The sequence below is a fragment of the Varroa jacobsoni genome, unplaced genomic scaffold (genome assembly GCF_002532875.2).
Source record: "Varroa jacobsoni isolate VJ856 unplaced genomic scaffold, vjacob_1.0 contig00512, whole genome shotgun sequence".
Lineage (NCBI taxonomy): Eukaryota > Metazoa > Arthropoda > Arachnida > Mesostigmata > Varroidae > Varroa > Varroa jacobsoni.
In genome coordinates, this window is record NW_019214477.1 from 26,837 (window position 1) to 54,321 (window position 27,485).

The window sequence follows — 27,485 nt, forward strand, 5'->3', positions numbered from 1 at the left end:
AATAATATTCGTAGCATTCAGACACGCGTCCTTAGTTCTGCAGCGTCGCCCTGACCTAAGTTTTTGCAACCAGTTTAAAATCCCTAGGATTATAAGAATTATCCTGGTGATTTTTACAATGTTTATCGTCTTCTTCCGATTCCTGTAGTAGGTTCCGTTTCTGCAAGGGCCTAAAACAGCGTATTTTAACCGCTGATGTTTTTCGAGTATTTGTATCCCGCCAATAACGCGGCCGTCGCGTAGTATTTATTGCAAATGTGACGGTTAGGTTGACGCTCAAGTCGAAAAATTCTCTGGACTAAAAGTGAATCGTACCGGAGCTGTCTTAGAAACATTTGCTAAGGGCATCGACGCCGCGATGTTTAATGAGCGTTCCACAGAAAACTGCGATGTTTTCAAAGCAATCAGACAAATGTCGCAGGCAGTGATGACCACGCTGAAATCCTTATTCGCTTCAGGAAGCGATTGAATAGGAAAAACAATTTCGCCATATATCTACAATAACTATTGTAGATCACTAGCTATTATATGTTTAGCATTTGTCGACAAGCAGCGATGTTACGGCTGCCGCAGCCCCCGCACCTTTGCCAGTTAACGAAAATGCTTTTTTAGCTTTAATTAATTTTTAGCTTTTAATTTAAATCATAGCAACAACCAGAAATCATAAACTTTGCATCTAACTTTACAGTTCGCGATAGGATGCGCTGCCGTCAACACAATCCTGCTCTAGCCCTTCCTTGTAGGATTCTTCACCGGGGCATTGTCAAAGTCGGCGCTTAAACCGTCGAACCTTTGCTTAAGCTATCTGCTGTACTCCGTTAGTATCTAGACAGAACTTTGTGTGCCTTTAGCTATCACAAATTGACAATAAATATCCTAAGCTGTTTCCCAATCCTCATAGGGTTACATTTTCCGTGGAACTGATGATTGACATGATACTGTTTGGCTAAAGCTTTCTTGTTCCCAATGAAGCCGTTACTGTTAGCCTGAATGTCACGATTACGTGGACTTCGCGCTGGGCTATCTCAGTAAAACAGAATCCTGTGAGCTTCTGTAAGCATCTCTTGCCCCACGTTGCCCGCCACCGTTTCAGGGAGATAGAATAGGTGCGTTTATCGTCAGAGTTAAAAGCAATCTAATTCTTGATTTCTTTTTCTATATTCATATCGCGAAGCGCTACTGTGGTAACCGTTGGCGCAATTGGGCCTCTCATTTGAATCTTCCGGGAATACGTAACATCTCCCTTCCACCACTAGACATATACTCATTTCCTTGTTGACAACCTGAAGTAACGTATACGTCAAATTTATGTGCATACTCGCAGTCCATTTAGCATCCTTAGCCGAAACCCTACCTAAACCAATCCGCTTTAGTACAGCCATGTCGCGTCGCAACACTTCTCTTCTCCGACAGGCGTTCCACCTTTACGGCCAAACTTTAGGTGTAGAAAAATAAACAGGTTTGTGGCCATTTGGGTGCATACATGTATTAGGCTGATCTTCATGTCTCGACGATCACTTCAAAAGCTTTTTTGCTCAGCCTCCAGTAGCAGCTCTAAGAAGCAGTAGGCTTTGAGTTGTTTTGAAACTAGACGGATAACAACGACGAGTTCGTTCTACCCGGTACCAAACCCTCTTTCGAAAAACTTGACCGTGATATTTACGTTATATGTACATGCACCTATGTACGTAGGCCTTTATATATATATATACTCGAATATGTACGAAAAAATACGTACTCGAGTATTAAATGTAGATTATGAATTTATTATTATTATTATTAAAAAAAGTAGAGTATTAGATGTTTAGAGATATCTATAGACAGAGATAAACGGTTGCGAAAGATCCGAATACCGGCGGATACTTCATGGGGCAGTTAGGGCTTCGAGTTCGTCCGCGGCGCTTCCATGAACGTCAGCTCTACACAGCTGGCCGGAGCATCAGTAACAAGTTTGCAGAGGCATTAAGCTAACCGGAATTGTCAACTACGGTTTACGGGTACGAGAATCCATTTGTTTTGAATAATTCGATTCTGTTATGTTGTGGCAATTTGTAAATATTTCCTGCCATAAAAACCACCAGTTCAGTCTGCGGAATCGACCTTTTTAATGATCTGATCTGGGCGCAAAACGGGTCGCACGTAAAAGAACGTGCCGGGTGCTAGGGTCATCACAAAACCAGGTCACGGGCAACGAGTCAGCAAAAAGGTCGGCCGCTAATTACCGAACAAGGTTTTGCTGAGGTTAGCTAGAAGAAAGTTGAATTTAGTCATCTTGATCTTAATTTGAAACGATTCATAAGGTCTCCTTTGGGTCCACTGTTCCGGGTAATACAGTGCTGAAGTTTCAGCTTGAAGTTTTCAAAAACTAACGAGTTAAACAAGATGCGACGTAGCTGAATAAAAAGCGCTAGCTTTTTCTCTAATGAAGCGTTGTTGATGCAGCGATATTTTAAAACTCGTGGTTTACTGGTGGTTTCATTCTACCAAAGCCATAATTAAGCGGTAATCTGTGGCTTTTTGTTTTAAATTTTGGCTTGTGTCTAAAGTACCTCGTACTATTTAAAGCACTAAAATATACTGTTACATATACAAGGTGGACGAAATACATTAAACCGAAATGTGTGTCGCGTATTGAAAAGTTGCATTTAAATTAAATGCTATAATTTTTTTTATAACGAACGGCGATAACGAACGATATCTCTAGCAGGCGTGATGTAACTCCTCTTAGTTTTCACCATATCCCCAGTTCGAAGTCTGAACAGCAACCATATCAAAAACGTGTGAGAAAGATGTTGGCGATCTTGATTAGGGATACATACACATTGCCCTCTGAAACACAGCGAAATTATGTCGAATTTTTAGCTTGGCTTATAAAATGTAATAGAAACAACCTGTTCCCACCGACCTAAACGCTGATAATCTCAGTGTAGGTGCGTTGGACATAGCTTTCGTACATATTCCGAACACGAACCCCATACCGAGTTTAGATTTTCCACCAGGAAGAACTCTCGCTCTCCTAGCGTCAAGAATAATGGCTGTTTGTTGAGTAGAGCAAACCGGCCTTAAAATGTATCCTTATTTATTCCGCATGTTTAATGTTCATACGTCGATCGGTCACGATTATCTTGTGTTAGATTAGGTGGAATTATCGAGGCTGAAGTAATTGACCTTCGACTTGTTAAGCGTAGTCCAGCGATTGGGGTGACTGCATAAAAAGTATATCCTGTGAAGATGTACATCGGAACTCCAGATTTAATATGAAATTAGGCCCTAATCTTGATACTGTGCGAGAATATCAAGACAATATTTTGTCTGATATTCCCTTCAACCTTGAAATACTTGATACTTTAAGAGCAACATAATGAAGAATCACAATATATGTACGTATGCACTTTTTATTATGGTTATAAAGCTCGGTCAATGTACATGGTGTGACGACACATTTTATTATAATGTATGTGCTTCACATCAAAGCGATTACTCATTTCTTAAGAACTATCAGGTCCATCTTTATGAGACGCCTATGCGGAGTTCGAAAGAGCTGTTCCTTCAAAGCGACCCTCATATATGATTATTCTAAATCTAGGTATGATGATGATATACTGGGATCATGTACCAACTTTCTATAAAGCTTCTACTATAGTTTGAGCATGCGTTTTGTGGTCTAAGGCCTCTGTATCATATGGTGGATTATGCCAGGCCTAATGTTTGCTTTACTCATAGAGGACTCCACCCCACTCAAAGGTTTTCCGCCGTTTCAAACCCGTGTGTCAGCTATCATGGCTCTTATCCGTCCACCGCCGCCGTTCCAAGAAGGCGCGTCGACAGATCCGCATGCTTTGGTACATGTATCCATCACCGGCCCTCGAAAGAAGCTCTCGGGCCATATTCCCGGTGACGGCGACAGCGCCCCTCTTGCACCATCACTGCTAACGGGCTATTCAAATCCGAAACGACCGGCGCCTGTTCGTATTTCTTTGCGTATACATTAAGCTGTCACAAGCAAATACGGCGGGCTTTGAAGTTGAATAACTTTTGAACTACTCGTCGCTAGTAGATGAAATTTGGCTGGTAAATACTGCAGTCTTCTAGTAACTGATAAATAAAACCAATTGAGTTTAAAATACAAAGGCAAAGCTTTTTTTTTCCTGAACGTCACAGCGTCGGCGAAATTTATCGAAGATTGGTTAATATACTAGGTGGGAAGGCTTTAAGCAAAAACAACACATGAACGACGCAGGTGTTTCAAAAACGGAAATCGGAGTGTTAAAAACCAGTGAAGAGGCTGGTAGATGTAAGGACCCAAGGAACCAGCAAGTCTCAATTGCCGCCATCGAATGGGGTTTTCACGAAGGCAGAGCTTGGAGTCTAAAGGCTTTGTCGGATAAAATTGGCATTTCACATTTAACATTGTTGCAGAAAAATACCGGAAATGTGAATGCAGAGTAAAACACTGGGTCTCCGTGGATCGACTTCAGGTCAGGTGGAAGTGCCTGTGGTGTGCTCCTCGCCTAATTTGCGGAGCTTCGATATACGAAAAAAAAAAAAAACTGTTTAGACCATACGGTCACCATAGACGAGGTATGCTTTAATTTTTGCCACTAGACAGAGAGAGGTACCAGACAATAGAATGGCGTCTTCTTAAGCAAGTATTCAGTTTGGTAGCAGTGTCGAGTCGTTCACACGTAAGGTAGTCCTAACGTCACGAATATATGTTACTATGAGATTATCGCCGAAAATGAAACAATAAATGGTTCCAGTAAACGGCAATAAACATTTCCAGTTTCTCAAGAGGCTTATAAACCGTTAGCGCAGAAATTGAAAATGCAGTTCACACTTCAATTGCCTTTTGGATTGAACGGAGGAATATCGTACATTGGCTTCAGCGGGTTCATTTTCCCGATCTATGTTTGTGCAGCTACGGGTCTTGCAATAACCTAAAAAAGGGAAACTAGTGGGCGAGCATGTCTTAGCATCGATTTAGTTTTAGAAGCCATAAATTAGCAGAGCACTGGGACAAACGTATAAAAATACTTCTAACGTATTTTAGAAAACATCATTCCAATCCAATTAGTTGCAAATTTTTTTTTTAGAACGTGTGTATATGTAAGTATCCAGTCTATGGATTATATTCGATAAAACGTAATGAAGGACACTATGATGTCAGGGCTGACAAATGATCTTCATCCTATGTACAGTAGAAACTTGTACGACTACCAATATGATGAGTAGTGCATGAGAAGAAGCACCAGGCAGGAACGGGACCGAGCCTATCATGAAGTAACGAAGGATGACGCCGTTCGGGCGATGCAGAGCGTTGGCACCGCTTTTTGAGAAAATGAACGAACGAACGAACCGTATGGGTTGAAGTATAAAATAAGAATACAAAAGGTAGAGAAATAAGGAAGGGAACTTCATGAATAAGAGATTCCATTTCACATTGCGGTCGGTCACGTAATCTAATATGCAGAGTGTTTCCATGCACTTTCCTTATATATTTTTTAGTCGTCAATGATTCGAACAATGGTTTTGAACCAAGTCTGACCTCGTGCTGAAACTTATTTGGACCTTAAGTGAAAATGAACTGGTAAAAACTAAGCCAGCTTTGCTCAAATGCTTACAACACTTTATATCAAACATATGATTTCCTTAAGCATCTAGCCTTGCTGGAACATATCATATTGGGCAGCTAATCTCAGGCACAAAACAGTCTTATTCCAAATACCATACGCGCGTCTCTAGACCCATAACTAGACATGCTACTAGAAAACTATCATAAGGACTTGGCTTGTAGAGAAGTTGTTGCTGTCGTTTTTACCATTTTCGACCTTCTGTGCTTAATTCTACTGTAAGAACAAGTATTTCAGCAAATTGGCACGGGTATACAGTACTAGAAATAATATCTAGCCGTTTCCTTTACTTTACATGTCTACCTAATCCAAAGCAGAAATAATGTCACGAAGTGGAAGGATCACGCCTCTCAATTTCGAAGTAAACCGAATCGAAAAGCTATCTAAAGATAAAGACGAAGAAAATATTTGAAACGAAAGTCTTCACACTCTAAGCAGTCTGTCGACACGCGACCCTTCAGGGAAATGATTAAGTGTGTGCCATCTATAGACGGGAATAAAAAGTACGTTTTCACTGAAATACTCTTATTTGCCTCCATTATTTGTCTTTTTAGTAGCAGAATGTTTCGTCTGTCTTCTGGGGATCGGACACGCAAATAGGTGTCTCAAACCTAACTGAAGCTGCACCACAGAAATAAACAACGCTAATGAAGTCAAAGTCTGAATGTGTAGTCACAATTTATCATTTTTCGTAGTTTTCCTACCGTTGCTTGCCCCTATCCTAGTCGGCTAGTATAAATACTAACCCTATCACTTAAATCTTTGTCCGTTTTATATCTTGAGCATAGTGCGTTGCTTTATAGGCTAGTGGAATGAGTCTCTATGAACAGATGAAGCACAGTACTTGACAAAGGTTTTCATTCTATACAAAAATCGCCTCGACCAGACAAGTTCAAGAATAATTAGATTATTGAGATTTTCTAGATTGTACCACACAATCTTTGACTGTACTTAAACAACAGGAGATGAAAAATAAGAGTATTTCCCAGTAACTACCGCCACGAATACAAACTTGTCCGAAACTTGGCGAGAAGTTCTGGAAATCAAAAATGATTTCCGTGTAGAAGACGTGCCCGCAGGAAACTCTGGACACATAGGCTCCACGAAAAAGGTGTAGCCTTCAACCTACAGTGAACAGCGGTATTTGGTACTACCGAGAGTTTGGTACTGAAACTACACAAGCGAGTCTCATCCAGAGCGACGTACTCCATTATGCTACCACGAAATAGAACTTTGCCTTAGGCTTAATTCCCAGTTAATATTTTGGCTCCAGTTTACACGAGTTATTCCCTCTCATGCTGATACGGAAAGCCCAATTTAGTTTGGATTGACAAGGTTGTTCTCGAAGGAGCAAATTCAGAGGAAAATGTGGATTTTACGTAACTTCTTGTTGAGTCAACGTTTACCTCATAATCAGAAGGAGAATAGAAGGATATAGACATCTATATAGAAGTTTAATATTAGAAATCTCTGTTGCATTCAAAAATCACCTGTCAGATGGTGATTACTGTTGTTAGTTTTATGTCTCAGACTTTGCTTTCCATGGATAACAATATTTGTTAATACAGTTGACTAGTGAGGCGCATCCATTGGCCTGCACACTATGTGCGGAACGAATACATAGACTGTGCATTCCATAGGGACCATTTAGTTTTTGGCCCAAATAGAATCAGCAGTAGGGGCATTTTCCCGATTGAGAATGAATCAGGAATCCTGAACGCGATCGTGCAGGAAAGAAGCAGCGGTTGTCTCTTCGATAGAGGAGATTTCCCCTTCTGCTGCTATTAAACATGGGCTGGGTGGCTCCTTAGTTTTTACTGTATGTCCATATGCTGTAGACTAACCGCGTGCTGCTTTTAAATCACCGTTACCGTCAGCCCCTGCTCTTGCGCCTGCTTTTGGTCTTTACCCCGAAACGCACTTCTTCCGATTGCCTTACACCCTTGCAAAAGGGCCTAGCCTGAGTCAACGTTCTCCCGTTTCTTCGTTCGCACCGCCCGGTTTCCGTACGAACGGTGTGCCAGCTCCAGCGGCATTTACTCCACTCTCTAGTACCATGTGGCCATGCTACCAGCTACAGAATAATGTGCCACAGTAAAGATCCCGACCATTCGCTAGAGCGAGTTTCATTGACCCTTACTTGCTGTAACGCGTAGCGCTTTTGCCAGTCTTTTTCAGCCCAAAATCACCCAATGGAAAAAAAAAAGTAAAATTTGCAGGTGTTCGACGTGGAGAGCGGAGCAACCGATCCTCTTAGCTGGAGCAAGTCGGCAAACGGCCAGAACTGGGAAAGTAAAGCTGACAGCCAAAATGTAGTTTCCACTCAAAGCCCTTGATCGCTATATCGAGCAGCAGAACTTAGATCAGAACCGTATAAAAGAAAAAAATGAAAGGACCATAGACAGATATGCAGTGAGACAGACAGTTAGAAAAAAGGAACTAGCCACATTCAACAATCCTCGTTCCAAATTGAAGACTGAGTTACACGATTGGCAGAGAACCGGTCGTTATCTCTCCCAATGGTGTATTACAACGGATCTCTTTGCAAATCTGTGTAACCTCATGCATAGTTTTGATCATCTGAGATATAACTAACTTTCAATTTAAAACTTAGTTCAGCTCAGGGGACGTTAGCTAAGCACGAATCGGTCATTGCAAGTAGCACTTTAACAATGTCCTAAAGGATAATACCGGTAAAATTATATCTGTTTTATTCAACTACGTGGCCATACCACTTAAAACACTTTCTTTACCCACTTTTGCTGGCAAAAACGTTGGAGCGCGGAATTTTTCTTCCGTTTATTCAAACAAGCACGTACCGTTTGTGACGACCTTGTTTAATGTTAATTTTACTTATCTCTGTCGAATTAGTTCAACTTATTTAGAGTTTTAGTTAGTTAGTCGATGACTAGTCAATGATCACGGAAAAAGCTATTGAACTATACAACAGATGCTGATTGCTAGCTTACTTGAAGCGCTAGTAATCATAAGGCATGATAACGTTTAAGATGGCAGCAGGAAATGATACTGAACTTAGTCTCAATTACCAAGAAGGCAATGTGCCGTCGCCATCAGCTGCCGCTGCGGCCACAATAGCCACGACGACCTACCTGCGACTACCGCTGACGCCAAAGTTCTCCTTGCGAAGGTTCACCGGGGAGCTTTAAGTCATTAGAGTGGACGGGTATCAAGATAAGATTAAAGCAACTCCTCTAAAAGCATCTGCTCTTCACACTCCATCATCTCCAGAAATTCTCTGCCGGTAAAGGCCATCTAAAAAAGAACAAATCAAAAACGGGTTTTTTAAAAAGAAAATAAAAAAAAACGAGTCTCTTCTCTTCCTATTTGCAAAGCATTTATCGTTCCACCAAATGCCTGGAATAGCTAAACGCTCAAATAATACCACACAAGCATTACCTTCGTCGGTGTTGCTTATCGTTTGATCGAGGCAGGGTAAGTGAGACCGGGATAACTTTTTCTATGATTGTGTATTAAGATGGTTGACTTTTTTAGTCACTTTTTTTTATGGACATGTCAAAATACATTCTATTTTTATGTATAGTACGACTATTTTCCCGCGGTGCTTATGGAAATGGACCAGTTCGATCTATTAATAATGTGTACAACCTATATCTTCCGGAGAGCCGAAAGTACACTCAAGACAGATGATTGATTTTTTAAGGCTGTTGCTGCCTAATATTAGCAATTTCAAACATTCAATAATTAACTACCGCCTTCTTTCCTCCTTCTCGCTTTGCCTTTTCGCACCTCTGGTGTAATCGTTTATCAGGACAGCCTCTCCTACAATTTTTAATGTTTGCTGTGCGGAGCTTCTCCAACCCACACACCCGTGTGCGTTCGGCTACACGGATCTTCTAATTTCTCCATGAATTGGCTGATATGGTTGTTGATACATCGTATATTTTAATAACACCGGTTTTCGCTCTGCCGAACCTATGGGTGGCGCTCTACCATTCGGCCACTAATGTACATGATTTCTTCCATCCTAAACTCTTCACCTCATTTCTCTATTCTCATTATTGCTGCACTGGAGACAACAGCAAAAGTAATAGCAGCGCCAAGACCCTTTCTTCCCACTTTACTTTTTATTCAGTTTAGGCTGCAGCACATCTAAAATTTGGTCTTCTCCGTATTCTTCATTATCATTTCCACTGCACAGCATTCCGTTCCTTAAGCGAGCAATGCTGGGACGGCCAGCACTGCACAGCACGCATGAGAAAGTGCGAAAGAAGAAACAGATAAGAATAAACATAAAGAAAGAGGGTTTTAAAGGGGCAGCTTCGGCATTGCTTAACAGTAGTACTCCGTTACCGTGGAGAGGCGGTGTCTGCAGCAAACCCAACGGCAGAATGGAGGGGTGGGGGGTTCACATGTAATAGTAGCAGCAGTAGTAGCACCTCATGTCTTAGCTTGTGGGTTATAGGCTCTAAGCATGGTTGAAAAGCTCACTTTGTCGTCGTCGTCGTCCTCTTGCCCACTGCATGTTGTTCATGTTTCTCCGCTTTGACGGTTTCAAGGCTTTTGAAGCGGTTGCGCCAAGGGCATTTTAGCAGCGCGGTAGCTACTGCTACCTTTTTCGACTGGCTACGTTCATTGTTGCTACGAACCGTACTGCAAGCTGTGGTGATAGTCGTCCGCGTGCCACGGACTATATCGGCAGAGACAACTGGTTGTTCATGGTTCGTGGAACGCGGCCCCGTTCGCTTGGATTAAAGTCGCTGGGTGCATAGGTCAGCCAGGCATTTCATTGTATTCATTCAGAAGTCACACAGCAGCTAAGCAGGAAAACGGCCGTGGAGGATTTGGTCCTAATATTTTTAAGCAACCGCCTCTTTCTTAAAAACCGACGGGGAGGAGGAGCAGGCTTTCGAGTTTTGACTTATAGAGATTTATAGAGAGAAGGTCTAGAAAAGAAGGGTTCATTAAGAAGTTGTATGCATACATAAGGTCGGCGAGGTTGCTAACCTACACGTCATCCTCACGCTTGTTCGTGGTCGGGTTGGCTAGCTACCTTCTTCAGGCCATAGCAGGTGTTCATTCGTCTCTTTGCTTTGCTACTCATGCCTGTTTATGTCCATGTGTGTTCTTAGACGTTCCCTACTTCTAGCGATAGCTTAGAGTAAAAGATTAGGATTAGTCCGGTTCGTGCGACCGAATGGTGCTCGTATATAATATGTTTGCCGATCGTGTGGGATTCCTATGAACAACATAGCTAAATATTGATTCCTGAAAAGCGGTCCTATAAAGATTATTTTCTTTTTATACATGTTCTGTAAGTTGATTTCATGGTATCTATGGCACACATTTTAGATGTTTAATTAATGGGGTCTGTGAGTGAACGGGTAATGTGCAAAATTCCTGCTAAATATCCGACAAGCCTCATCGAGCAGAAGACCTGTCATTCATCTGATCCTTCAACGAGTTCGAAAAGACCAGTTTGTGGAACACGTTTTAAGTCTGCTGAAACCATTATGCAGCAAATGTGCCGAGGGGCTTATCGCTATACTTAGTAATGTCTGTAGGAATTGTCTTGAGCGCAGACTATTCGTGATCGAAAGACATCACATTAAACGGGGCCAACTTTAATGAAAGCAGGATACATTTCTAACAGTTTGCTCTGTTAAGAGAAGTCATAATAATTATGATTATCGTAAAAAAAACTTAGAGATTTGCATCAATAAGCTTTTAAAAACCACTGTTAGTTAGATAGGGCACTAAAGTTCGCTCTGCCATTTTTAAAAGTCGGCGAACGCACCTATATACCATCAGCATACAGCTGAAGAAGAATTTCTTTTTGGGCTCCATTCATAATGACGCAGCAGCGGTGTACCAGAACCTTTTGTTGAAGAGTCTTCTATGGTATCTATCATACAATCGTTTGCAGCAGACCTTCATTTAGTTACCCGCTCGTGCTATGTGATTTTAAAAGAATAACCCCATGATTTACTTCAAACATAACGTATATCTCTGTCCAAGACGGGGCAAGCGTATGGGCTTTCGTCACGCCTTCTTCATTTTTTATTATTAAGGCTGGCTGTGACTACTGTGTTGCATGACTTTGACCGATGCTACCAAACTCCATATAGGTCGTTGTTTTGCATTTGCGGTGGAATGTATACACTATGCATCTCATCATCCTTACGACTCGTGACTCGCGTCGAGCTGTTGTCGGTGACGCTTCACTGATGGCGTTTCGGCCCAGACCTGGGTGACCGGGGATGGCTGTTCGTGCCCAGTGATGCTTTCTCTATTGTTCACTAGGCACTCACTGTAGGAACATCACTCATACCCGTACATGTACATACATATGTCGGCGTCATTCCACTTGTAGTGAAATTGACATATTGCATGTCGTCTTAAAACCGATGGATGCGCATGCCCTATATAGAAATCCATACAGTGTTGCTTAGCGGCTTGCATCGTGCGTGAAAAGAACATTAATGGAGTGCACGCATTTTTTGTATATCCTTGCAGGCATTATCCCTGTAGCTGACGACTGTATTTAGATGCAGTGACTGGTAGCTAGTTAAGGCTTATAAGGTGAAATAATATTGGCCCTGGGCCACGTCAACGGTCAACTATTTTTTTAGAGAAAATATTATTCAGCATGCCTAGAATACAGTGGTTTCTGTTGTGATTTCACGTGTTTTAACAATCCGCATGCTGGTGGTCTAATGATGATGGCAATCGTTAAGGTCTTCCTCTATGCAATTAAACTTTTCAGGGTATAAGCAGCCAGGCTTGGTCATTGTTGCCTAAAGATAGTTAAATGTCCTTAAGGCCCTAAAGTGGTTAATTCGCCGAATGTTTGGTTTAGACAAATCAAATTGAAGAAAACTCTACGTTCGGACATTTTTTTCTAGGGAAGTTCGCAATCATTATTTTGGCTTCGTCTCTTATTTCGTTTTTTACAACAAGTTTAACGACGAATACTGAAAAACTTTAAAAGAAAAAAAAAAGTACTTTAAAACTTTAAAGGAAAAAAAGAAAGTGCTTTAATAGAGGTAGACTCCGGAGTATTTTGCCAGCTGGGATATCAGTCATGAACCCAAAAAACCGTCGTTCTACACAACAAAATCACTTGTTTACCCTAGCAGCCTGTACAGATTGGTACGCGAATAGGGTTACAATAATCCTTGCTGATATAGAGTGATCGTCGCTATTGGCAGAGCGTTCATGTTAGTTATCTTCTATGTCCATGCTACATGCTTGGCTACCAGGGTTGTTTTTTGTCTGAACAAATGCTATATCGAAGGTACTGCGAATTGGGAGTTTGCTGGTTAATGCCTCCGCCAAATGAGATGCCCACATATGGCGTGCCTTTGTTACGCAACGATTTGAGGACGCGGAAGGATGTGTTTCCCGCAACGCACAATAAGTATATGACATTCGTCTTACTTTTAAGAAAGATTTTCCCTTGTTTATACTTAGCTTGCATTCAACATGCCAACGGAATTCGTGAGGCTTCTAATTTGCGACGGCAATGTTGAAATAGTGTAGGTAATCAATTGGCGGTATCTGACTTTATGTGGTCAAAAAATGAGCAAATCACACGAAGACTGTGCTAGATAATGAAATAAATATGAAAGAAATTCATTCACCCTGTACGTTAGCGTTGGCCGACGTAGTTCCGTCTTCTTTGTTAGAAAAGTGTTTGATTTATTGCATTGTACAACACTCAGTCCACTGTGGTAGATACGATAATAATATAAGCAATAAATGCATTAGCTAGAAAAAGCAAGTAAAGACTGGCAACTAGTGGAGTTGAGGTAGGAGTAAATCTATCGTGGAAAGCCACAGGGGTTCGGGTATCCGCTGCTGCTAGTTATGGTTTCGCATCTTGCCTTCGTTTTTCTCCTCTTGGATCTATTCAGCCAAAGCCCTGCAAAAGGGGTAGACGTGACCTATAATACAACCATGCTTTCATAACTCGTACACGTTGTCTCGAGTTGTCCTTCCAGTTCGAAATCACACTACTCGAAGGAGTACCGGACCACCAACCGGACAGAAAAAGCTTCACTGTGCCCGTTTTACTTCGGCACGTATCACGTACCTGCAGTCAAGTTTGAGTGTTGACAAGCCAACAGTAGTAGGACGACTATGCGGGCCTTTGTGCACATACGCTGTACTTTTATATGGAAGTAATGTTCCCTATAGATGACCGTCTTGGAGAAATTTATCAAATCTGTTTCAAAAGTGCCATCTGGTGGGCTAGTTTAGCTGTACCAGCATTCATTCATTCATACTTCTTTTGTTGAATGGAATTTTATAAGCTCAACGTGGCCAACAAAGCAATACCTTTTTATTTCTGTTCTATGCGCTCCATCTTGATTTGCTAGGTATTAGTGAGCGAAATTGTTCAGCTTCTGTGTCCTATTATAATCTAGCTTTGGGTTGTAAAATCTTAGGGAGTGCTAAGTAATTGAATGATAGAACAAATATAATAGCTACTTATTTGTGCTATTGATTACGACGGTATAGTCATTTATAGTATACGGTATAGTAGACGGTATAGTAGACATTTTCTAGCTTACTCAGAAATTTGGCTTTTTGAAGTCTCTACTACAGGATGTTGAAGAAAATGCATATACAGTTTAAACGATTAAAACTTCAGTTTTTGTTCACATACAATATTAATAACAATGAAAAATAAGCTGCAGTATTGAAATTTTCCTTCTACTGCACGGTGGTCATAATTATTATCACCGTTCCAATGTTATTATTTTACATATTCGACAGTGGTTTTTAGATATTTTAGTGTCGTTGGTTTTTTGGTATACTCTTTATCTTCAAGGTATCGTTAAAAGAAAGCTCTGTTGGTCCCAAGCCTGGCCAACAGGCAGGTTGCTTTACGGGATCCTCTCGTTCAACCCATCTGGTTAGCAACGATGAACGAATGACGCAGTTGCAGTTAAATAAAGTACGCCATCTTTACAAAAGTTTTAACCAATGTGTAGTAACTGGCACCAGTACTGTCGATAAAGAAGTCTAATTAAAATGTGGACTTTTTTGGAACACCCTGTATAACACTTTGACACCATAAGCTGCTTTACTGCTACTACGCCATAAGAGACTGTACGATTAGATTTTCAATGGTTTATATCTCCATATGTGTACAATTTCTACTAATTTTTGCAATATCGTCAATATATATATATATATATATATATATATATATATACGTAATATATATGCAGTTTATTTGTTTTCGATTTAACCTAACATCTAGACAAAACAAACAAAGAAAATGGACGGACGAACCAAAATGGCGGCCGGATGAATCGTTCTGCGATGCAACTAGAATAAGGCATGTTTTCAAACATGAAAATCGAGCCTATTTTTCTGAGAGAAAAGAGGCAAGACGTACTAAACATAAGGGGTATAATAATGGTAAACGAAATGGGAAGCTAATCGGGATTCATATAGGTCAATTATCGCCAGACAGGAAGAGTACACGAAATATATATATGTATATATATATATATATATATATATATATATATATACTTGACGACGCAACCATTTCAAGCTATCCTGAAAACACGGAAAAACATCCGATGCGGCTTCACATTTGCAATGTTCTCGGCAAAGTCTTGTATGATTTTCAGACCCTAGAATAGACGATAAATTCGTGCTATGCACTGCAGCATGTTGAAGTGGTGGATTGACGGATATAGGATATTTTGCACAATCGAGACTCTCACGCAGGCCTCCTACGCTGGTAAGAAACGCGTGTATTCGTGTTCTCGGGTCCTCATTACTTGTTCTGAAGGATACAAAGGCCTTAGCTGGCAAACGACTTGTGAGGCATTCTAACGGCGCTGACAAGGGGGTTGAGGCTTCGGTCAGCCACCAGAGCAGGGGACAAGAACACTTTGCTCCGGGCTGGCACGCTGTGCCCCCCATAAAGGCAAACCGCTTAGCTCTCCCACTTGCCTTTAGAACATATATTAGGGGCGCCGAGTGAAGGCTGGAAAATTGCTGCGGTGAATTTGGCACCGTTTTTGAGGATCACGAGTCCCCAGTCGGCGGTGATGCCTCGGTATACTCCGAGCACCTAATAAGCTAAGCATCTGGGTATGCTCGCTCTGCGAAGTTCCAACTGCTTACATTCAATAAAGTTGGCGCTCACTTTGTTATATACGCGGCCTGTTGGCAGTCCCTCTTAGCCTTAAAAAGGTAGCAAATGATCCAACATTTATAAGTGGGTAAGTTCAGCGGAGAGGCGCGTTGCCATTGCATTATAGCGAGAACAATAAATGGTACCCGCTGGTTGATTTTGAAGATAGTACCCGTGGACGATTTGGATTAACACGCCGAAGACCTCTTTAATCGGGTCCTGGTAGACTGGGGAAGCTGTTTCGTCGCATCAATTAAAATCGACGTTGTAAAAAATCCGAAGCAACTTTTAGCACGGGTTCAGTCATCGTTTATGTTTTATTTTAAAGCCGAGCTTGATTTATCATCGTTTTACAGCAATAGTTTAGCACTCGAATCGATGCTACGTGTTCGATTAACGGGGAAAAATTTTTACGCTAGCAACATTGACGCTTGACAACAACGCTTGACTCTATCGATACTTATGGCCAATTCTGTTATTACCGACAGCTTCGCAGATACAGATGTTTTCCTAGACAGTGTTTATTGAATCGACGGGTCTGCATCAGATTTTATCATAAGTAACAGAATTGTGTTGAATCAACCGCAGCTTTATTATATAAAGTAACACATCCGACCAATCTTGCAAACAACGATTTTCTTAAATAGTAGATACTGATTTAAGTAACAAGATAGATATCGTATTGAACACAGGAAACACGGTCGTGTCGATCTTTACTTTGTACGAATGAGCGCTTACGCTTATGGCGGTAGTAAACACAAAAGCTCACGGCTAATACGACGACAACGTTTGCGAACACAAGCGGCCTCGTTGTTTTTTGGGGGTTTCGCTGCAGAGACTTTGAGTTCAGAGCCAGCCCCAGCCCCAGCCCCAGTTTATCAAGCAATGTTTGATTCGCTCTTACAAAATGTTCGAAAGCATTTTTAGCTGTCAAAATTATATTGCGCTTTTATAATATGGTATAATAAAATTTAGTAAACATGTATAGCTGATCAAATCGCGGTTCAATCCTGCATTGAATAGAACACCATCGGTGCTTGGACAAGTCGCAAATAGATGCTGTTAATACTAATAATAAATAAAATAAAGTGCGCTATGTGTAATTTTTTGAATAAAATTTCAATAAATCTAGACGTACGAGTATGAGAAAGACATACGTGAAAATCTTGTGAGTATTTATAGGTACTTTGTAACGGTCTAGCCTTTACGAAGGAGGTCTGATGACATCATGCCACCCGAACTCGTTCAAACATAGGAAATTTGGTTTTAAGTAATGTGAAAACGTCCTTGGAATTGCGGACGAACGAGCAGTGCTCGTCTCGTCCACGTTTTCACGTCAGGAGAAATGCAGAAAAATCCAACTCGGCATGATAGTTCGTGCTGTGGGAAAAGCGCACCGAAAATATAACTTACCCTTTGCGTATCCCAAGATGATCATCTGTCTAGCTTTTACCTTATGAGAGGTAAATGCCAAAATATGTCTTATCCTCCCGTATACATATTCATATACGTCCTGCACACAGACACGCACACACATATGGTGAACATTTTTGGCCCCGTATAAGCTGTGTGCCAAATACATTTTGCTGTAACAGGAAAGAAGCCTGTATGGCCAAATGCGACGTTCATAGGAATAACAGTATTACGAGGATTTGCTCTTCGATGGTTTACTAATATCAATATGTAAGTAAATAAAGATTTTTTCATTTCATCTCAAAGATTCATTTCAATTCAAGAAAAACAAATGAGAATCACTGTCGGTCCTGATTTAATACATCATGTCGCCATTGTTTGTACTTTTGTCCCGTTATTTCCTTTCTTTGAACTATCTTTCGACCGTACCTAGCAGATTGCAGTGGTATAATGAAGATAATTTCGATGAACAGAAAGGTTAGTCTGAGCGCAGTTGCCACTTAGAATAGGCCTGTTGTGATAGTCCTTTAACCTATGCGTGTATATATAGTACATTAACGTGTGTACGCTCCACGATATGTCAAAATGATGAAAGGCCAAGAATTATTTGTCTGACAGAGAATTCATATGACACTATCCCTATAACACAATCCAAAGCATAGTGAAACAACGTACTGAAGATCGCTGTCTACCTATGGCTTTATATCCTGTACGTGCAGTAGTCGTAAATTTGCAGGCTAATTTATGGCGAGACGTACAAAGGCCTATATGATATCGTACGTGATGCGCAATGAGGACGTTCACCTGCTTGTTGAAACGACGTTGGTGGCCGCCTCTTATCATTTGATGCACCCTTCTAACCGCTCATGTCGCATTGAAAATGACAGTTCCGTTGCATCGAGCCTCCATCATTATCTTTAAGTTTAAATATTGCATCTGTGAAGGGCGAGCTATCCTGTCGACATCACGGTGTCGTAATCTGTCGAGAGATTTCGGGAAATTTTCGTATAAGCATATAGAGGTGAAGGGCTAGTGAAGGTATGTCTAAACCCTTACTAATATTTATTTTTTTTTTTTTACAATAGTTTGATCGTACGATATCTAATAGAAATAGAATTCAAAAGTGGTGAAGTCGTTACTAAACTACTACGAAATCCGCATTTTACAAATCAGGTACTAAGCAAATCGAACATTAGCCACTTATAATATTATCTAGTTTTTAGATTTTTGATTGAGCATATTATATGAGGTGTGATTCGTGTACTATTAATTACCAGCAACTTCATAGGGCATAACACATAACTTTCTTAATAAGCATTTCTTCAAAGCGGACTCGACGCACTTCAGACACTATAAAACGGTCACGACAATTTCTTTCATAGACAGTATTTGAAAAGGTACGCGTTGAAATAATATCTGCATACCTTATTTAAACGGTAAACAGAAAATATAAAGGTTTTGAGGTCTACGCAAAACGATCGACTCCGAAACGTCCTCCCACGATCACTTTACCAGGGACCGCCGGATCTGTGAAACACACACTTCAGAACCGATCGTGACTGGGTTCGTGTTTCGGTATGGCCCATGTGTATATTAATACAGAATGCCAACACGTAATTTATAGCATGGTGCCCAAAATTGACTTTACTTCGCGGTAACAGTTGCCAATGACACTGCTACGATTTACGTAGCTTGTGAAGTCCCCTCTAAGCTGGGTCTGAGCCAGCCATCGCTGCAGCGTTCGAACGGCGCTTACCTGGAAGCGTTTAGTCGTATGCATGAGCGGTTACTGACCCTTCGCGCCGATCAGGGTTGTTTGCCTTTTTTCACTGTCATTTTCGCGGCCGATTATCTTACCATTTCAATAGACTGAGCCAAATTGAAACTATGTTTCTCTTGGATAACAGCAAGGGTTTGCCCTGTCGCTGCATACATATGAAACATCAAATATAGGAGCCCAGTCTAGCTCGTATTAGTTTGTGCAATCATAAAGCGATCTCGAAAGCAGTCGAGAGAACAAAAACAAAGGACACTAGATAGAATATACTCCGCTTCATTAGAATTACAAGTACTTCGAGCAAGAAAAATTGTGACGTAACTAACCTGTTAAATTTATAGAGATTGACAGAGAACAAGAGAATACCTCAGGTTAAAGTTTCAAGTATTCACTAAGTTGCGCGATTAGTTTTCATCCTGCAAGCCACCCTTTGTTTTCATTCAAACTAGCGTGTAAAATAATAATTTAAATCATTAAAAGCCTATCTAGTCAGCTTTACTTATTAAACGCAAATTGTTTTAATTTGGCCTGATTTTATTTAAAATAGCTGACATTGCTTTGAGATTGATTGGTCAATAATTTTTCCTAGCATTGCCTCCCCATCAACATAATCTCGAATTTGTGAACTAAATCTCCTAAAATCGTCCGTTTAAGAACACCTGAAACGAAAAGGTGAACTTTTGCTTTCCGCGTATTTATTGTTCAACTTTATTTACCGCGCGCATACATCTGCTTCCCGTCGTCTTTATAAGTGAATGAAGTGATAGCTGTGTTACGCACACATACATCTGGCTACGAATGAACGTGCCTGTGCAAGGGGTCTCACATAGACACTGTGATCTGTATGGATCAGCAGCTTTGCAAGCTTTCCCCACTCAGCGGTGCTCGCCCGCACCGACCCTAACAGAGGGCGCTAGTATACGATATGAGCATCTGGGGCCCCAATGCACGGAGCTCGGACAACCCTCCGGCCGCAGTACATCGGATCATGTGATGTGATATGTGGGAATATATCTATCAGACGGTCGGGCACACGCACACAAGATCCATCGAAACCTGAGGTCAAACCGGACAGCTTCCAGATGCCTGCGTGTTTTGCCCGTCCGGAGGCGGCGGCGGCGGCTATGGCGTTTGATCAGATCCTGTTCTCTGTCCTCCCATCGGTGGTGCCAGTCTATGGCTCCTCTTCGATCCCCTCCTCGCTGCTATAGCTTCTGGCCCGTTTTGCAGCAGGCCGAAGATCCTGCCTAGGCCTTGATTTCAGGTTCTTCCTCAAAACAACAGGACGGACTTATGCAGGATGGACCAGAGGTCGAGCAATGAAATAAACAAGGAGAAGATCCGGATCATGATTGTGATGACGATGACGGTGCTAGAAACCAATCGAATAGCACCGTAAACCGTGTTATTTGACTGCTACGTAATGCTATGTATTATAATTAGCCGATGTAATTGGTCTCTAAGTTCCAGGCATTGGGAGGTGAGTAAACCATATTCGAAACGGTATAGAATTAATATATTCATTCATTGGTGGCGATGACGATGCTTAATCGGCCAGTATCGAGCATACGCCCCAGCGCTGATGTATCAGTAGCTAGCAAAGAATACGATATAGAGTGCTATGACGTTGACATAAACGCCAAAACATAGATTATAATGATATAACGGATAAAACTGATATAATATATATTACTGAAATAGTAAGAGCTAGGACTTCATAGTTACTAAAGATAGTTGTACTCAGGTTAGTGTAGGCCAAGCTCCTGAACACATGAATGACTGACGACCTAAAATGTGCGTTTTTCAACAGAAGTATAGCCGTTATCCTCTGGGCATACAAAAGCAAACTTGCGACGATGCGACAAATCAGCAAAACTGCATCGCGTCGGTGACGTTCAAAATGTGAAATTACGCAATATTAATAGAATAAAATACCTTTAATAGTAATAAATAATAATATAAATAAAGACAAAAATAAAAGATGCTCATAAGCTAGAAGTGAGAAAAAGCCTCCACCTCATGCGATCCGTGTTTTGTAGATGGCAGAATGTTTGGAAAAAAAATTGCAAATAGTCATCGATATCCTGATTGATCAGCTATATAGTGATTTTGAAGTGCGGCATATACGAACCAAGCTATCGGCTAAAAAGTCCTAAAACAGTCGCGGGTTTGATGCTGCTACACTGAGCATCCATTTCAGGTCTCATTTTTTATATGATCGCAGTCCTTATGGATCTTTATATCGGACAATGGGCGAGGTAGGCGTATATCAAAAGGCGAGGGAAAGGCTGGCTTCTTGTGACGGCCTTGACGTTCGATGCGACGCGTTGGCTCCAGAATGCCATTAAGGCAAGTGATTATCGATGCTGGGCCGTTTTTTCTCCCTGATGGTGTAGCCACACAATGCGCCGCTTCTAGGTGGGAAGCAGTGGGAATGTTAATCAGTTAACAGCACACGTCGGCTCTTCCCACAAACGAATATCAAGAAATAGACGCCATAACAACCGATAATATTAATACACAGTTTATTATAACTGCTATATACTTGATATAACGTATAACTTCACCAGCATGCCCACTAGAAAATCGTGAGTGAATAACGGATCACGGAAAAAGCATTGTCAATCGGCGAAACGAAAAAAAAAAAGCGTTTAGAGAAGTTTTAGGTGACCTAGAGGTGCATAGGGATACCTCATAATATCTCAGACTATAAAGCTACCCTATTGATCCGATGATGGTAGCTGAGCGTAATTAGTACTTAAAAAAAAAAAATGCCTACAGATGATCGGACATAAAAGCGGAACGAACTCACTCCAACAATAGGCAGACGCTCTTATTTGAGCTAATTATTACTATAGAAATAGTATAGAAACCAACGTGGTTATTATGGTACTGCTCACAGAGCTACCTTTTGAAAAAATGAATAATTACAATTCTGTTTTATTTGGCAAATTGTTACCTAGACCCGATTATACGACTGACTTAATTCGAAAAGTAACACTTTTCGCGATAGGGTTGCGGGAGACGTTTTTTATGTGTGGCCTGATAATATGTTGTACACTGATATTTCGGGTTCTCTTTACGCTGCTCACAATGAAATACATACAAATATGTACCTACGTATAACGCATAGGGACATGTATTTTCCTATAGACAACGCTAGCTTTTTAGCTTCTACAGAATTGGAATAGACAGCTAGACAAATAAATAGACAGATATTATTGTCAAACGAACACACGATTCTAAAATTCCAAGCTCTTCCTATATATGTTGCTATTGTTGTCTAAGCTAGTAGCCCCATCTCCCGCTTCTTGCCCCCTTGTCTTCCGCGCCACACTTGCGTTTCGTCAGCTGTCTAGAAATTGCGTACCGGCTTCAAGGTACTACAGCAAAATGTAGAGCTAGGCGTTCTACTCTACGAAGCTACCAGCTTGCATCTCATAGGCTGATTTCGGATTCGCTAGTAGCTTCTCGATTGCTGGCAGCCGGAAGAAAGGCTTTGTGAGTTCGACGTAGACAGACCTACTGCACAGCAGAAGCGGCGGCGCAAAAAAACGCAAAAGGAAGACGGCGTTTTGGTCCGACAAAGCCGATGGAAATCCGATCGCGATTTTCAAACAAAAGCGAAAAAGAGAGGGACACTACAGGGGCTGCTACAGTCGCATATGCGATTCGCGGTATTAAAATGAAGTCGAGTGAAGGTCTGTTGCAGAATCGTTTCTGGAAAAATGTATGTCCCCGATGGACGACGTGTCCGGAGCACAGGGCTACGTGGGAATGCCCTTTTTCATCTTCCTTACAAGTGATATTTTCTCAAACAGCTTGCTCTACGTATGCTGTTGGCGCTATTTTCTTTTGCCCTTTGTAGGCTGTTGAACGCATGGGCTGGACTGTTGATGAACTATCTTGTTGTGCCATTTCACGTAACTGAAAACGCTTTGTCGAGATCGATGCCACTTACACTCTTACATTGTTTCGAGCCTTAAACTCTATCCTTAGAGTTTATCTAACTTATCTTTGTCCTAGAAGAAAAGATTCAAACTAATCTGTTTACGACCGGCCACATAGTTCATTATATACCAGTTAAAAAGTTTCTATATAGCCCTTCGTGACGATTAATCGTAAGGAAAAGTATAAACGTATGTCTGCACAATATTTGTATGACTTTTTGAGAAACCGTTTTTGTTAAATTCAAAAAGAAAAATATAAGCGCTTCATTTGTGATTGACGCTATTCCTTGATGTAAACGGTTTAATGTCAAATAAAATATGGACTATATATAAAATTATATGAGAGATTTGTCGTAGAGTAAGGAAACACTGGAAGAATATACTGCTGGGTAACAGAGTCAATATATTCTTCTATTGCAGGTTGATTAACAGAACTAAAGCAACATATCTCGAAAAATATCGTAGTGTTCACTGTATGTCTCTCATGCGATACATGTGTATATCTAACAAAACTACTCGTGTCTTTAAATCCACTAAGCATAAAGTATCTGCTAGATGTATAGGAATATTCCCGCTTAATTTCATAACTAACGGATTACGGTGCTTTCCGCGCAGAGTTTGTCACCGCCTGTCCGATGCAAAGAAAAAATCTCGATGATTTGCTATGAGTAATAGATGCCATAAACAAGTTCAATACGTACGGTAACAAGATTGTACAAGCAGAGACCAGACCAGGATGACGAAAATTGACTCCTTTGCGGAAACCCAGCAGAAAGCAGGCACAGCAGAATGTGTTTAACTTGTGGTTTAGCAGAAAGGCGTTGAGGCACAACGGCTACGTGTGGGTCACGTCTGGCCCGGGACGAGCAAAGTAGTAACCAGTACGTGTTTCGACCGGCCCTTCTTATACCCTCATCTTTATTCCGCCTGCACCTTCGAACTATGCTAGCGGAAGGAGCTAGTAGCAAGCCCTATTACAGACAACGACCGTCTACTGAGTTGGGCAATAAGAGAAACGGTGTTCTTTTTGGAATGTATTCTCCCACGATTAGACAGTATAAAAAGCATGACTACCAGCAACGCCACAGATACTTTACAAACATCATCAGCGTAATTGGCCTTAGATCAAAACTAATGCTGTCTCTGCTGAAACCTTGTCGCAGGACACACACACTGGATGTTTGGATAAGAACGGAATAAGATGGGTGTTGTTTGTTTATAAGCCGCAATCTAAATGAAAACAAATGTTTGGACGGGATGTTGTATGTGGATAGAGACACGCCTAAATTCGTGAAGAATATTTGGAACGTGAACCGTGGCTAAATGGCCTCTGTATGTCTATACTCAGCCATGCTGCACACAATAAACCAAAAAGGGTAAGTGCTTTGCTTATGATTTTAAATTAAAGGGCAATTTAAAAATAATGCAACTGATAGTACACTGAATGTATTAAACATCTAAGACTCTATAAGGGTACAAAAAGACGCAACGATGTAAGAAGCCTCAAAAACTGGTGGTAACTTTTATTGCCTACATGAATCTCACATGAAAGGCAGTGATCGCTCCTTAGAACAGCCTGTAATTTCCGCACCAACGATTTGGGCTAATCAGAAATTGTTTTTTTTTTAAATGCATTTTTTGATGAATTTTCTGTCTAATCTCTATCAAAGATGGTCTGTTTCTGTGTGTGGAAGCCTTCGTAGGACTTTTAAGAGACCGAATAATGATGACGACGACAGACACGGCAGATTTCTTTAAAATTTATAATCTCAACGAAACAGAAAGCTGGAAAATAGCTGATCGTCTACCGTATTCTAAAAACGAACATAAAAACAGCTGCCGTTATTAACAGTGCCGTGGTGGGCTTGCGGTGTTAAAAAGCCTACCCTTTTTTAACACTACGAACGGTGGATAAACGCATTTCGTTGTGTGAAATAGTCTGCCAATGGGTGTCCCAATTCATTCCGAATATCTCCTTGATAACGCGGGTCATTAGATCAATTATTCTCAACTCTGCCTTATTTCCATTTCTACTCTGCCAATCAACAAAAGCTGTGTACTCCATTGAGTCTATGTGAAAAGCCAAATCGGCAAATATATGCCGAAATTCAAAATAAATAATTTTTTCTATTTATAAATTGCATGATCGCTGATGAGATTCGATAAAAATGAGCTACATAGTTAAGGAGAGCTTCTGCTTGATTGTCAATTAAAGTCCAGTGCATGCGTCCCTATAGGTAATTTTTCTAAGCATTTATATACTTTAAAAAAGTATAGCTATTTGCCTAAGCAAGGCAAGATTGCGCCAAAATAAATTGCCCTCAGAGGCTATTCGTGTTCCTTGATGAAATGAAAGATAGAACCTGATGGCGTAGTCTGTACAACACAAACAAATTTTTCCATATGCTGTTTCGTTCTTCTGTAGAATCTATCTTTTGCCTAGGCTTCTCATGCACCACATATACGAAGACTGGTACCCAAGTGTCCTCATGTTGCTAGCCTCTTTCTAATCTAATTCTAAGAGATTCAAGATAGAAGTCTGCGGGGGTCTCGCATAAATAAAATGAGCCATTAGGCTATATCTGAAATTTAAAGTCTAAATTATAATAATATAAGTCAGAATTATATAATCATTATGAATGAAATTATTCTTAAATGTCTAAGTTCAACAAATGCTAAACCTCATAATCTTGCGCCAAATGTTTAAAATTACTTGAAAATAAGGGAAAAAAATTAAAGAAAAGTGTAATGTTCGTACATCAGTACAATACTGATGACAAATACCCTAGATGCAATATTTTTCAGTAACTGCTAAAGCAACCTTGAGATCACTATGGTGACTGAAAACGGTGGGGTGGTTATGTGACAGTTTTAGGTTCTGTAAAACTTTTCCAGGCCCCAATGTGCAATATCGTGCGAACTGTGTCTGAAGCCCAATTTCAGACTTGTGGATTCGTTTCTGTACAGTATAGGATTTTCGTTTTATTGCTGCTGAATCATACAGGTTTATGCTGGGCATGCCGGAACCCAATAAAACGACGTCTAAACTTTTATTTGTCTCTCAAAAAACGTACGCCAAACTCGAAACAAACACAGCGTTAATGATGAACATGAATTGGTCATTCTAGGTGCACAGCGGTATGTATGGAAGTAAGCGGGAAAGTTGCATTCAATAAGCTGGCCCTGAGAAGCTTCTATGCACACCTAGTTTGCATATTTGCACACTAATAGAACGCGATACCGGTTGTTTATTTATATTATGTGTATTTTTTGTTTATTTATATGTTATTAATATAAAGCGATGTACGAAGTACCTAAGTGGGCAGTATCGTTCTCCACCGATATGTCGTCATTTAAGATCAATGCATATATATCAATTTGTGTCAAAAACGTAAAGAAGCCAAATACGATTTTGTTTAATAGAATATCCGAACAGAAACACAAGACAATGCTCAGAAGCCAGCTACACTTTACTACCAATGTTAACGGATTTATTTGTTGTTCTTGCTAGTAACTCTTACTGACTGCTATTCTTCTAAGTAACCTTTGTCATTAGCGAGAGTGTTATAGATAACAGGTCTCACTCTTCCATATATAGGTGCTCGGTGAATCTTACCGGTTTTGCAGAAGAGATATAGTTAAACGTTTCGCATCACTATTGCGCAGCGTTAAATCCTGAGCTTCAATTATCTCGTTGTAGACCAATGAGATCCTGCGTAGTTGGTGGCTGTACCTAGCAGATAGGCTGGACAGGAGGTTAGCTGAAGATGAAATCGCCAGCGGCCAAAAAAACATCGTGCACGATCGGTTACTTACTGATAGTTCCAACACCGATTTGATTTGGTCTTTAACTTACAGCCTATTTGATATTTGAAAGTTATTATCTGCAGTTACTATATGAAATAGTCTTTTTGTACCAAAATAGTGTTACACTGTCACAAAGCCGTCTCAACTTATGATACTAGAAATCACATAAGATCAAGCCACTGGAATTAAACGCGGGAGCTGAAGTAACCTGAATATTGTTACGAAGTCTTGAATTTATTAACGTAACAACGTCTGCTGTGCGTAGTCTGTACCGATTTTAAATGCCATGTGTTTTTTGTTCTGTGTCTTTCTGCCACCTGTACAAACAATTGGACTGTTTACACTAATATTTCGAAGCCCTCACACTTTCGAGACATCCAAGGCCCCATGATCACTCTTGACTTAATACCACCCCACTGTAACCTGCCACCGCGAGCAGCACCCCTGTCCTCCACATTGTTACCATTAGTTCCCGCTTGGCCTTTATCCCAAAAAGGCACTTCACCAGATTGGGTTTGTGCATGGCTTGGCTGTTCCTTTTCTCTTCCCTCGATCTCGACCCTACAATGCTCCTCGATTCGGCCAGCGATAGCAAGAACCAGGTCATTTCCCCAAAGTGATTCGAGCGCAGCTCTCGTTTCCGCGGCACCCAGACGGAAGAAATGCCCCATGGGAGGGCCGATTTCTGGGAGTGGAGCAAAGGAAAAATAGCAGGTGAACAGTCTAAATGTGCGCCACCTGCAAAAGCATCGAGTTGGGTGGCTGTT

General features: G+C 40.9%; 2 long non-coding RNA genes across 2 annotated transcripts in view; one reads left to right on the forward strand and one right to left on the reverse strand.

The window, feature by feature from the left end:
* Positions 1 to 19,634: 19,634 nt before the first annotated feature.
* LOC111271296 (uncharacterized) lies at positions 19,635 to 23,766 on the reverse strand. Its single transcript, XR_002686792.2, has 3 exons — positions 23,613 to 23,766; positions 21,093 to 21,375; positions 19,635 to 20,333 (listed from the first exon to the last, which is right to left on the reverse strand). It is a non-coding gene; the product is annotated as an uncharacterized LOC111271296 (long non-coding RNA).
* A 259-nt stretch (positions 23,767 to 24,025) lies between these two features.
* Positions 24,026 to 27,485, forward strand: part of LOC111271297 (uncharacterized) — a 44,783-nt gene continuing 41,323 nt past the window's right edge. The window contains exon 1 of the long non-coding RNA XR_002686793.2: positions 24,026 to 24,287. This is a non-coding gene — a long non-coding RNA (uncharacterized LOC111271297). The remainder of the gene's footprint in view (positions 24,288 to 27,485) is intronic.